Below are 12,560 nucleotides of genomic sequence, written 5' to 3' on the forward strand. Positions count from 1 at the left end.
CTAGGATGCACCCAGTGAAAGAAGCCTGTGACGGAGTGCTGCTCAGGCTCCTACTCTCACTAGCGGGTGGGGGGGTTAAAGGATCATTCCGGAGTAGCTTTTTTTCTTACCGTAACGTGATGTTAATATCAGAGACGTATCTGGGACTACCTAGGTGGGGGGGACCTTTTTGTACCGGCCCGTTGCCGCAGTGATGTGAGATCCTCACACGCACACAGTTGTCTTGTCCATACCTACAACAGATAATACTTTCTTTAAAAACCTTACCTGATTCGGATGTGTGCATTCGGATGTGTGCGGTCTTCTTCGGAAGTCCTAGGATCACTCACAGGTTGCGGAAAAAGTGATGACTAGGACTAGTCTGGCAACCTGTTAAAAGGTTAGGGTTATAAAGCGGGTAGTGGTACAGTATGACATTTACCATATACAGTAGATCAGTGTGCTCATTGAGCTGTATTCAAAACCATGGTGTTGGCTCTTGAATCTGTGCTTGTATGCCGCTGAGCCAAAGCTGGGCCCGGATGCCAAGTGGAGTAGATGGTGTTGCCCGGAATTGGCAAATCAGCCTTCTGTCAAGCAAGGTGACGTTGAATCAAATGTAAATTTGAGTGGCCTATGGGAGCCAATATTGACCCCAAAAAAGTGTTTTCGCTCCATTGCCTACATCCAGCCCCTCTTTAGAAATGTTTCTGAGTTATCCTTTTTTTTGCGACACCAAAGAAGGTCCCCCTCATCCAACAGGTCACACAACATAGCTTGAAAATATTTCTTCTGTTCTCTCTCTGGCTCTCCCCATCTCACTGTATGTCTGTCTGTGGTTAAAATGTGTATTAATGCTCAAAGCCTGTCGAAAATCCACTTATACACACTAATGGAGGAGACGTGGGGAAACTACTGAGAGGCGAGTGAGTGACGCTGGATTTCCCAGGGTCTCTATCTCTCTCTTTCTCTCCTTCTCCATCACCACTTTTTTCCAATTTATCATTCAGTCTCTCTTTCTTTCTCTCCACACGTTTCTGTCATCAGGGTTAAGGCAGAGACAGGGGGGCAGCTTTCTTACAGACTGAGGTTTGGCAGCTTCCTTCTCCTTCATTCTTTTGCAGCTATGTGGGGACTTTCTGTCAGTCCACTGTCATGTTATGTAGCTACTCTTTTCCTTTTTGGCAGAGTTAAAATAGGCTCTAGGTGAGTGTTTGTCTGCAAACATTGTTGTCTGTCTTTGTTTTTGCTGAGGGCGCCTGTGACGTATGAACAGGCCAAAAAAGCACTTTATGAACAGCATTGTCAATTATCTTCATTGGCTGAAATGTATCAGTATATCAGTGCGACCTCATCTGTGATAACTAGGGCTACGCCAACCATTTCTACACTTCAGTGCTTTCGTTGGATACTCTCAGAACAATGAATCATACTGTAGGCCTAAATTCGCCACAGTCTTTCAAGCAATATTTTTTGCTCTTTACAAGTGTACTCAAAATCGCAGTTAGTATTTAAGAATTAGTCTTACTTGCCAGCCCATAGAGCCCCATTGTGAACCTGGACATCATGGAACCGGAGTACACCAATGTTTTATGTTACAAATGTTTAGTTTGGCTCCCCAGCATGTAGAAACTGCCGGATGCTAATTTGCATATTTTGAGCAATTTTCATAATTTTCATAATTAGCTTTAATGACTATAATCACATATATGGACAATATTTCAGCCGATAGTAGCAGGCCTTAGGCATATTTTCGGATTCAGCATCCTCAATAACCCACAAAACAACTCCAATATAGTCCAAATCTGCCAAGCAATTGCTGAAATATTGTCCATACAGGTGATCATGCAAAATATGCAAATGATTATGCAAAACATTATGAAAATAAAGCACCTTGGATAAAGGTGCTATATAAATACACCATGTACCACAGCCACGTCATGTGTGCATGTGGTGCTGATATAAGGAGTATTTTGTTCTCATGTTGACCACTATTTTCAAAATGAAAAATAAATGCAAAACGAAAATTCCTGCTTTTCCTGCAGGCTCGAGATTAGACAATATCATTGGCTTTCAACATGACATGACTTACATTATTTACCACAACGTGTTGGTCTCTGGGTGTACTCCAGTGGCTCACCTGGTAGCGTGCATGACATTAAAAGACTCAGGCCTTGTGCAGCCGGCCATGGTTCAAATCCAACCTGAGGCCCTTTGATACCCTTTGATAGGTATACAGCTCCAAACACACAACACATTGAAAATGGCAACTACTCAAATACTGCCATTAGCATGCAAGAGACCCTCTTGACCTTAGCGGAGCTACTGTCCACCCCCCCCCCCCCCCCCCCCAGCTCTTCCTCCTTCTCCATCTGGTGTGTATCCTCTCATCATGCTGCGAGGAGATGGGAGGCCAAGCCCCCTCCTCTCCTACACTCTCCTCCATGCGATATCCAACTGGGTCCATGTCCACCAAGCTGTCACTCATCGGTGGAGCGGGACAGAATAAAACAAACAAAATAAATAAACATTACTTTAGTGTCTCCGTTGATTCGAAATAGGCCAGATGTGGTAGATCCTGCGACCATAGATCACACAATGCGCAAGGACAGCATTATATATCCCAGTGGTTTTCAAACCTTTTCATAGCAAGGCCCATTATTTATTTGGCATTTCATGATATTTAGCCTCTCAACCGAAAACGAAAGAATATTTTGTTATCGTCGAATACGATTTTGTCCATAATTCCACGCTCTCAAGAGTTAAAGATCTATAAGGGTGCAATTGGTTACCAACTCTCCATCATTTAGCTGGGGACCACCTGGAACCCCCTCAAGGACCACTGGTTGAAAACCACTGATATATCCCTTTGTCTCTGGGGAGAGGAGAGAGAGGGGGAAGAGGAAATAAGGAGGGGGGGGGGAGGTGTAGGAGTGACATTGACATTTATAGTAGAAAGACACTGATGAAGACGATCTGTCTGACTCTCCCCTGACTTCCACCACTCTTCGGCTTAATTGTCAGAGTAGAGCATCAGCAGAACGCCTGTCACCCCCAGAGGAGAGGCTAGACATGTACACACACCACACACCTTCAAGCATGGATGCATGCATGCACACACACACACACACACACACACACACACACACACACACACACACACACACACACACATACATACACACCTTCAGTACATACGGTAATGTTTTTCTGTAAATAATAGCGGTGAGTGCAGAATAATGGCTGGCCTAGTAGTTCGTCTGGAAATGTCATTTGAATGATAAGCCAGTCATTTCTCTCAAGCCTTTGTGATATGTGCGGAACACACAACAAATCAATATTAACAGCTTCCATCTGTCTAGTCTAAGATGAATCAATATTCTCCGGTAGCAAAGTCTATAGAGTGGGTTAGGCCATACTGTAGAGTGTAGATAATGAAGGCAACACCTTTTCTGCCCTTAGTGACTTTGGAGCTACAGTGTTATACACCCTCCTAGTCAAAACAATTAATTTTATGCAAGGAGAAGGAGTTTTTTTTATGCTGTTGTATATTGTATTTTAACATAATTTCAATTTGTTCTTGTAAACTGTATTGAGACATGTCATTTTACACTTGAACTTAGCTCAGGGAGTGAATGACAGGTTACTTCTGTAGACCCCTATCCCCCCCTATAGTCAAGTGTGTAAAATAAGCAGTCTGGCCATGACGTGTCCAGATGAATATTTCAACACGATGGACCGGCTTCTACACATATGTCAGCTGAAAGGGTGTGGAAATGAGCTCAGGGTCATGGAACAGTTCAGGCCTGCTCGGAGCCCCGGATAGAGAGTGGGGGAGTTGGGCCGGTGCCTGAGACGAGGGGGTGGGTATAGGGTAGGGTGATGGGGGCCTGGCTGGGTCAGTCTGTCCCTCTCCTGTTGGAGGCTCATCTGGTCCTAGATCTAGATTGTGCTTTTTAACCATGCATAATACATCGCCCTGGTCCCATCTGCCCTCCCAGCTTCTCCTCTGACTCCTCTGCATGCTTGTCCTCCTCGTTAATCAGCACCACTTACATGAAGCACTATAGCAAAAGCTATATGAAAAATTAAGGTTGGGCCATTTGTTATGCAAGGTACTGTAGAGTGTTAAATAAATGTATTTTTTTATATCAGACAGTGATATAATTACTGTGGTGTAAGGTACTGGAGTATCTCAGCCTAGCTCAGTTCCATTGTGTAATAAGTGAAGCTCAAAAATATGGCATTTTATTTGACTTCTTGGTTACGGGTCATTCCCAGTATGATGCAGTATGCTTCAGCAAAAATGTGTTTTGTTTTTGACATGCCGCATGACACATCACTTCTTCACAAAAGCTCTTCGCAGCTGCAACGTTGTCTTTCTTGTTAAAGACGGTGAAAGCTTGACCCATTGGCAGTTGTAGAGACCTGTCTGTTGTTAGTTTCACATTTTGTTATAAGTATATTGCTGTTTCTCTTTGCTGTTAGTTTCACATTTTGTATGAGTATATAATATATTGCTGTCTCTGTTTGCCTCCTCTCTCAGTCTCACTGCATTTTGTTCACGGCGATGGCACTTAAAGACAAGGTCAAAGCCTTGTCATTCATAATGCAAGGGTGGTCAAGAACACTGCACTTGATGAAATGCCCAGGAATTGCACATTTATTGAGTGGATAGCATCCAGAATGAATTTAAAATAGTGTATTTGACCCTTTATCTGCTCTTTGCAATCAATTTCCTTGGTTTAACACAAAATTGCATTGGCGGTGCAAAATGCATGATATTACTCCTGGAAGCTGTCGGGACTTGGATGTTGAGCAGATTGAAGATGGCAGCTTATCTTGTAAGGAATAAATTGAAAACTGATTCATTTTAGGAATCCACTGTATGATGCCTGCAGTGAAAAGAGCATGTTCTGTATGCCACAGAAAATTGCCACACTATATAAGTATATACCCGTATGGAAATTGTTTTGAGGCAATGAGATACAGTATAAAATCATGGAATACATCATTTTGAGAGAGCAGTTTGCATGAATTCATATGCTATTACCAGATGGAAAGCAATGCGATAGAATTAATAAACACCATACTTTTAGATAACTAGATAGATAACTTTTAGATAATAGTGTTAGTTAGAATACATACTGTAATATATTCCAAGGACAAATGAGAATTTTGTCCCCTTATACTGCAAACCTTTTATAGTCTGTAGAAACTATTACTTAAGAGCAATACTGTTGTATACATTTTTCTCATTGTCTTCGTCAAAGGTCCTCTCTCGTTTAGCAGACGCGACTTACAGTAAGCAAGAACAACACATAGTAATTCATCAAATACATAGAAATAGTCTTCAAGGATCATCATCATAAGTAAGCTATCATCAGTCTAACAGTAGAATACTCCTGGGTGAGGAAGGGTCTAATCCTTCGAATGTTATAGAGTGTAAACCTACAGGATCGAGTGACCACTGTGATGTGTGCCTTGAATTGGAGCTGACTGTCCGTGACCGAAGTCACCAGGGCATTGTCTATGCTATGGAAATGGTTAGCTCCTGTGTGGGGCAGGACTTAGCTGGGAAGAAGAGAAGCTCAGTCTTGTCTGGGTTCAGCTTGAGGTGGTGAGAAGACATCCTCACACTAACTACCCATTGACCATGCCACCATGTGGCCACAAGAGCAGGATTACTATTGGGAACATAATGTTAAAGTGCTGGTTTCTTTGCTGAGCTGAGTGTTCTTAGCACTGTTAGCATAAGAAGTAAGTGCAAGACGTAACTAAAATTTATTTCAACTTTCAAAACAGGTTCAAGGGGGCTACCAGTAGTTTCTTAGCAACAGCAAGAGCCAGCCATCTGTTTGGCGCTACTACCTTAGAAAGAGCAGCCTGTACATACAGTACTGGAGGGACTTAAATACATACTTAAAAATCAAGCGTTTCAAGTGGCAAAACGAGGGTAATACAACAATGAGGTCTGCATCAAATGTTACACACTCCGATCCCATTCAAAGCTCTTGGTGATCATCATAACTGAGAATCATTTGAGTATGAAGATTATCTGGGTTTCGAATCAATTCCGAACTTTGGCCATTCATACAGAATAAACACTATTTTCAATATCATGCCTACTCATGCCTAAGTTAAAATCACCCAAAGATCATTTTTCACCACATCTAAGGATGAGGATCAGCATCTCCGATGGATTGTGGAGTCCATGTAGGGAATCAGACATTACCCCAGATGAAGGAATTTAAGTATCTCTGGGTCTTGTTCACGAGTGAGAGGAGGACGGAGAAGGAGATCAGCCGGAGAATCGGAGCAGCATCGATGGTATTGCACTCGCTGTACCGCACTGTTGTGACGAAAAGAGAGCTGAGCCAGAAGGCAAAGCTCTGTCTACCAAGCAATCTTCGTTCCTACTCTCACCTATGGTCATGAAGTGTGGGTCTTGACCTGGAAAAATAAGGTCGCGAATACAAGCGACCAAAATGAGTTTTCTTTGACGGGTCAAGCAAGAGAGACTCGGAGTCGCTGCTTTTTCGCTTGGAAAGGAGCCAGCTTAGGTGGTTTGGGCATCTGGTTAGGATGCCTCTCCGGCGTCTCCTCGAGGCACGTCCCACTGGGAAGAGACCAAGGCGCAGTTGGAGGAATCACATCGACTCACTGACCTTCGAACGCCTTGGGATCCCCCAGGACCAAGTTACTAATATTGCTCTGGAGAGGGAAGTCTGGAGCTGTTGCCCCCACGACCCGACTACGGATAAGCGGTTGAAGATGGGTGGATGGATGGACCATGTCTAAGGACAGAAGCAGTGCTATAAGCCTTCTCAATGCCTTTGTCAAGGCATAGGCCTGATATACATCACTTCCTTAAGTAGGCTATGTGACGGGAGAATAGCGCTTGATGTCTTTACGGGGCTGCCTGGAGCCACACATTCAGTCATATGAGCCGGGTGGTGCTTAGACGCCCGCATGGCATGGGTTTGTAAGGCAATCAAGCGCTCCCCTTCCCCAGTACAGCTACAGAGCTGCGGAATCAGCTGGGAATGATATAAAGTGATTGAAGGTGTGGGTTATCAGTGAAATGATAAACGGTCACGTGGCGGTAACCAGCCAATCAGAATCAAGTATTGGGACTAACCGCTTTAGAACATGAAGTGGTGTGGTACTGGTCGGACCTGTGTTGATTTGTCGTTAAGTATCATTCCTTGTTAGACACGTACTGCCCCATCCGAGTCACAGACTTCAGAAGGTCACCGATTTCGCCTGAACAGCAGCATTATCTCTTCAGGCTGGTTAGCCAGCATCAGGGAAATGTTTGTTTTGTTATTCAGGTTGCTCATCCATGCTATTCATTATCCATGGCAGTTTGACAGTGCATAGCGCCCTTAGTGCCAGGTAAAAATATATATTTTTTAGATTTTGTTGACACGGATTCAGCAGGGCTGTGTACAATTTGCATAATGATCTTGGGGTGATTTTCAGTAAAAAGTATGTATTAGGTGACCTGAATAAGAATCCATCGCAGTTGGCTAGACAAATCAAATGCATTTGAATGCAGTCCATAGTGCGCACTACTTCTGTATTTTCCGTTGGAACTGTTGATGAAAATGTTTCTTGTTTGGTACCTGTGCTAAATTATCCGCTTTTGATTGCAGTTTGTCATCAATAATGGACCCTAATTTTAAAGTTTGAATTTCAAATGTGTGTTTATATATTTATTTATATTGTATTGTAGCCATTATGTGACATTCTAACAGGTCCATATTACCGTTATACAATACTAATAACAGTCACAGGTTTTGGGGGTAAATGGAAAAGTCATAAATAATACTAATAATCACTCTAATATGAAATAATTTGTTATTTGGCCTGAAAAAAAGATTTATATGCTTCTGTTGGTGGACAGCTGGTTAGAATCATACTGTCTGTACACAATATGCATGTAACTGTATAAGAGTTGTTCAGTAGTGTTACCTTATTACAGTTTTATTGTGACTTTAGCAGCTTGTCTTACTTTCTGTCTTACCGTGTGACTCATTTCCAATATTTGCTGGATATCAATACCAACACATTATCAAAATGTTTCAACATAACCAGCTCCAGAAAGTGGCCAAGATACAGTGCACAATCACTGAACAATTAAGCCACTTGCTAGTGCATTTGTAGTCGGTCTACAGGGAGTAATTATACAACACTGTATGCTTTTCCCAATATATTGGATTTACACTACAGTTAGTTTGTTTGCACAAGCAGCTGTATGGTATCTGGTGCTCTGACTGTTTTTCATGGTGAATTTGAACCTGCTTTATCGGATGTGAAGGAGATTGCAGTTTCTGGTGAAGTTGCACGTGGTTGAGTTGCGTTTAGTGGTGTGTTGGCCATTGAAGGTCTCTGAAAATGTATAATCAATAAGTACTTTCCTACGGCGGAAGTCTGAGGGGACGTGAAGGGGCTTCCTGCTTGCCCTAAATCTAAGGGGCCATCACATGGAATAACTAATGATACATCCCCAGGACCCCAGCTAGCTGTATGTTAGGCAAACTGAAAATGACTGCTTTATCGATCAAATAGATGTATTCAACAGAGGTAGAGTTGGTCAGGTGGACAGAGACTTGTGGGTTTATATTTATGTGTATTATGTACTCCTTTGGGGGTCAGGGACTCGCTGCAACATCTACTGTAGCACAAACATGGCTGTGCCTATGGGTGCAGCAGAGCAGAGCCGGTGGTTAAGTGACACCATTGATCCAGAGTCGGGGAGAGAAATGGTGCCTGGTGGGTTTCTGTGTCCACCAGCCCTTCTACCTTCTACCCTGCTCTCTGAACACAGCCAGAGTAATGACTAAACGTCCCCCTGCCCTGATCCTGATCCCCTGGGGGCGGTGAAGATAAATGTGTGCCCTCCAAGGTGAAACACAAGCCTGAGGTCAAAGTCGAGTGAACTGCAGAGCAAAGACATTTAACCTGAAGCAAAATGGTTTCACGTTGTAAATTAAGCAGATGCTTTTTCATCCCCCAACCCCGTACCCCTTACCAATGGAATTACGTTCCACTGTATGGTTCAATTCCATAACTCAATTCCACTCACATCTACACCCGTCGCCACTTCATGCTAAAACTAATAAAATAAAAAACTTTGTCTAGGTGGTAAGTACGATATTAATGCCAAATATCTCAATAGCAATACAAAAGGACTATACAATATGGCTATGGGTTCACACGTGTTATTTTATATTTTAAATGCAGCAAGAATGAGCAACTAAGCATTCTTCAACATGATATGCTTTACAATGGTCACAGAAAATCATTGCCGTACAAACAAATGTAACAAAGGTCTGCACTGCTGTTTTGAATCTGATATAATAATGAATTGATGTAAACTGTAAAGAAGGCTTTTGTTTGGTAAGCTGCTTCATGCATTCAAGGTGAGCAGGCCCCTTGAAACTGTCATGGTCATGTCTTACACACAGTGAATAGTGATGAACATGTTCAACTCACAGGGGGAAGAGTACAGAATCGGCCCGGTCAACAAAGTACAGTATACTGTAAGTTTAGCAAATGTAGTGTTTCCCCTAGCCATTACTTTTGGCCTACTAAAAATCATACTGTGGTGGCTGGTCATGATCTTGCATATAGGGGAAAGTAACACAGGTTAAACTGCAGACGCTCTTAATTCAGAGCGACTTACATTAAGCAAGAACAAAAAAGCATGGCAATACATTAACAAGTAGTTATCATGAATCATACGTACGCTAACGTAACAGTGGAATATCATAATGAAATTATGCATATATATACTATATATGCATAATTTCATTATATACTGTAGATATGTCCATTCAGAGTGTGGCTATTCAGAGTGCATGTCCATTCGGAAAGGGCCTATGTCCGTTGGGAAGGATGCTCTTGAGAATGCATGGCCTTCCAGTTTTGATATACCCATTGTAGCCATTGTCAGAGTACCCATCCTGTTGTACCCATCTGTATGCCTGTGTACATTGTATGAAAGGTATGAGATCTGTCTGAGCATGTCTCTTTTAGGCCCATACAGTATATGAAGATCCCTGATGCCATTAGTATTTACCTATACTAGCGTGAACGTTGGGCACTGTCCTACTCGGAACGATGCAAGTTGGAAATGGATGACCCACCCAGCTATTATGTCTGTGTCCCTTTTATGCCATATATGGAGTTCTTTGTCAGGCATGCCCAAATATGGAGTCTATGCAGATGTCAGAACATAATTGTGATGTCAGAACAGGCCAGCTCCATATATGGAGATCTAGGGGTGATCAGGTGTGATCATTTGGGCCCTGTCCAGAGCCTGTGCAGAGACTTTTGTGCTGGTTCTGGACAATCGTGTATCCGACCGACTCAAGGCCCGACTCAAGGCCGGGCACTGCTGTCCCTGTGGTGGTGTGGAACATGTGTGTCAAATTTGAAGTCAGTGGGATGAACGGTTCTTGAGTTACGTGGATTACAGACGTACGTGGTGCATTTATAGATATAGATGGACATATCGGTCAGATTTGCGATTCTAGACAACCGTATACTGTATGCATATGGGCATGGATCGGAACCACCCATCTGAGCTACTTCAAACCAGGACTTCCTCAGGGCGGTGATACACACAAAGTTGATCAGTCGGGGCGGTTCTTGAAATACACAAAGGACAGATATGTACACTCACGTGCACCCAGAGATTTAATGCATTTATAGAAAAATATACACATAACTTATGGACTTCGATTGACATGACAGTTCTATGCACTATTAAACTTCAGGGTCCTCAGAAAGATTCACAAGGTAATAGTTGTGTCTAATGACCCAGCATAGGACACTTGAGGGGTAATGAAAAACTCAGTGACAGTCTATTCAGTGATGAATAGAGATATTTGCATAATTTGACCAATGATATAGACTACCTATGTTGCTAGGCAACTCCTGCTCTGTCAAGGCTTGTCACCGGCAGCCGTGCTTATGACTGAATCCGCATAGTTTTGCAAATGTCCTCGCTTGTCTGCAGAAGATATCTTCATCTTAAGGAAAATTATATCTTCTCAAAACTCATATACTGTATGTCAGGAGGTTTCTTATGGCCATAACATATTGAGATTATTATATCACGGCTATGGTAGTGTTCGCATCACCAATGTTTAGCAAGATTCACCCCTACTTTTAACCAGAAACATACCTAGCCAGGCATTGAGTTATGGTGATTATAGCGCCTTAACAGATGACATCACACTGATAAGCACCAGCATGCGCTCGCATAACGGCAGCACAAGAACCCTTCCTCTCATAAGATGCAATGGAAAAGGTCTAACTGCACTCACGTGTACAAAATGCCCCATCAAACTTACAGATTCTGTTTTTCTCCCAGTGTGGAGGAAGAATGATTAGGATTTTTATTGTGATCTCTCGCCCTTGAAATATATAATCCTTGGTTTCTGTTGTGTTTGAACAATAATAGCAATTCAAAACAGTTGTCCTCAAAACCACACCAGTCCAGTCGCTGTCATAAGAACGCAGGGAGCGCTCATGAACACGGCAGCAGAGCCTATTTGTGCACGGCTGCACGCGCACCTGCAGCCCATCAAGTATAATTTATGCTTTGTCCCGTGATGGTGTCGCGCACGCAGACCTCTATGCTCACAACAGTCGCATCCGCAATGCGATGTGATCTTGTATATCAGCTGTTCTCTGTGCGCAATACTGTTGGGCTTTGAAGTATAAATGTCTCCTATAGGGTGCATCTCACTAGCCAACACACAAAAGGAGGTTGAATGGACTGAAACCAGCGCTCCCCAAAACAGCAGGTTTGGAGATCTGTTGGGAATTGATTACATGAAACAGTCACCCGTGCGCCCAGTCCCAATATTTGTAAACAAATCTATACAGTGGAGAAGTTCAGTTTTCTTATAAATATACATATTCACAGGAAATATATTTTTACATTTTCATTACATTTATTCTACTATAAATGCATAGAATCTCTGTGTGCATGCGTGTGTGAGTTAAACTCTGTTATCTTAATAATATGGCCCACATTGTTTTCTAAAGCATATTCTTGGGCATGTTTTGATACTAAATATAATTTCCGTCGGCATACTATCTTGGGAATCTGGACAAATGCAATACATTATGTGCCAGTCTTGTTTGTGTACTGTAGTCACAGGAACGGCAACATCCCATTCAACACAATGATGAATGTTCTGGCTTTGCACAGATATTCAATTCACCGTTTGTGTGACATATCAGAATGCCCCGTCGCCAACTCCTCTACCCTCTCAGGCTGTGTGAAAAGCAGTGAACAGTGAACTGATTCACTTATCACAGGGTCGCTCAGAATAGGTACTGGGTGTGAGATCTCTTGATGCTGAGAGAAATTACTTCCAGCTTGGCCCGGCACCATCAGATGAAAGGTCTCATCATATATAACAGGCTCATGTATTGATGCAATCCAAGTAGAAGCGTGGGTCGGTGGTGGGATCTATTACTCGAGTACTGTACTTATAGGATGACTTCAGCCATTGTCAACCTATCTTCATCTGATTGGTCCTCACTAATGTTCATTA

General features: G+C 42.6%; 1 protein-coding gene across 1 annotated transcript in view; it reads left to right on the forward strand.

Moving 5' to 3' along the window:
• The window catches only part of LOC308316145 (kazrin-like), a 191,291-nt gene that overhangs the window by 1,438 nt on the left and 177,293 nt on the right, over positions 1-12,560 (forward strand).

This window comes from Protomyctophum bolini (genome assembly GCF_963924005.1).
Source record: "Protomyctophum bolini genome assembly, chromosome: 5".
In the NCBI taxonomy this organism is placed as follows: domain Eukaryota; kingdom Metazoa; phylum Chordata; class Actinopteri; order Myctophiformes; family Myctophidae; genus Protomyctophum; species Protomyctophum bolini.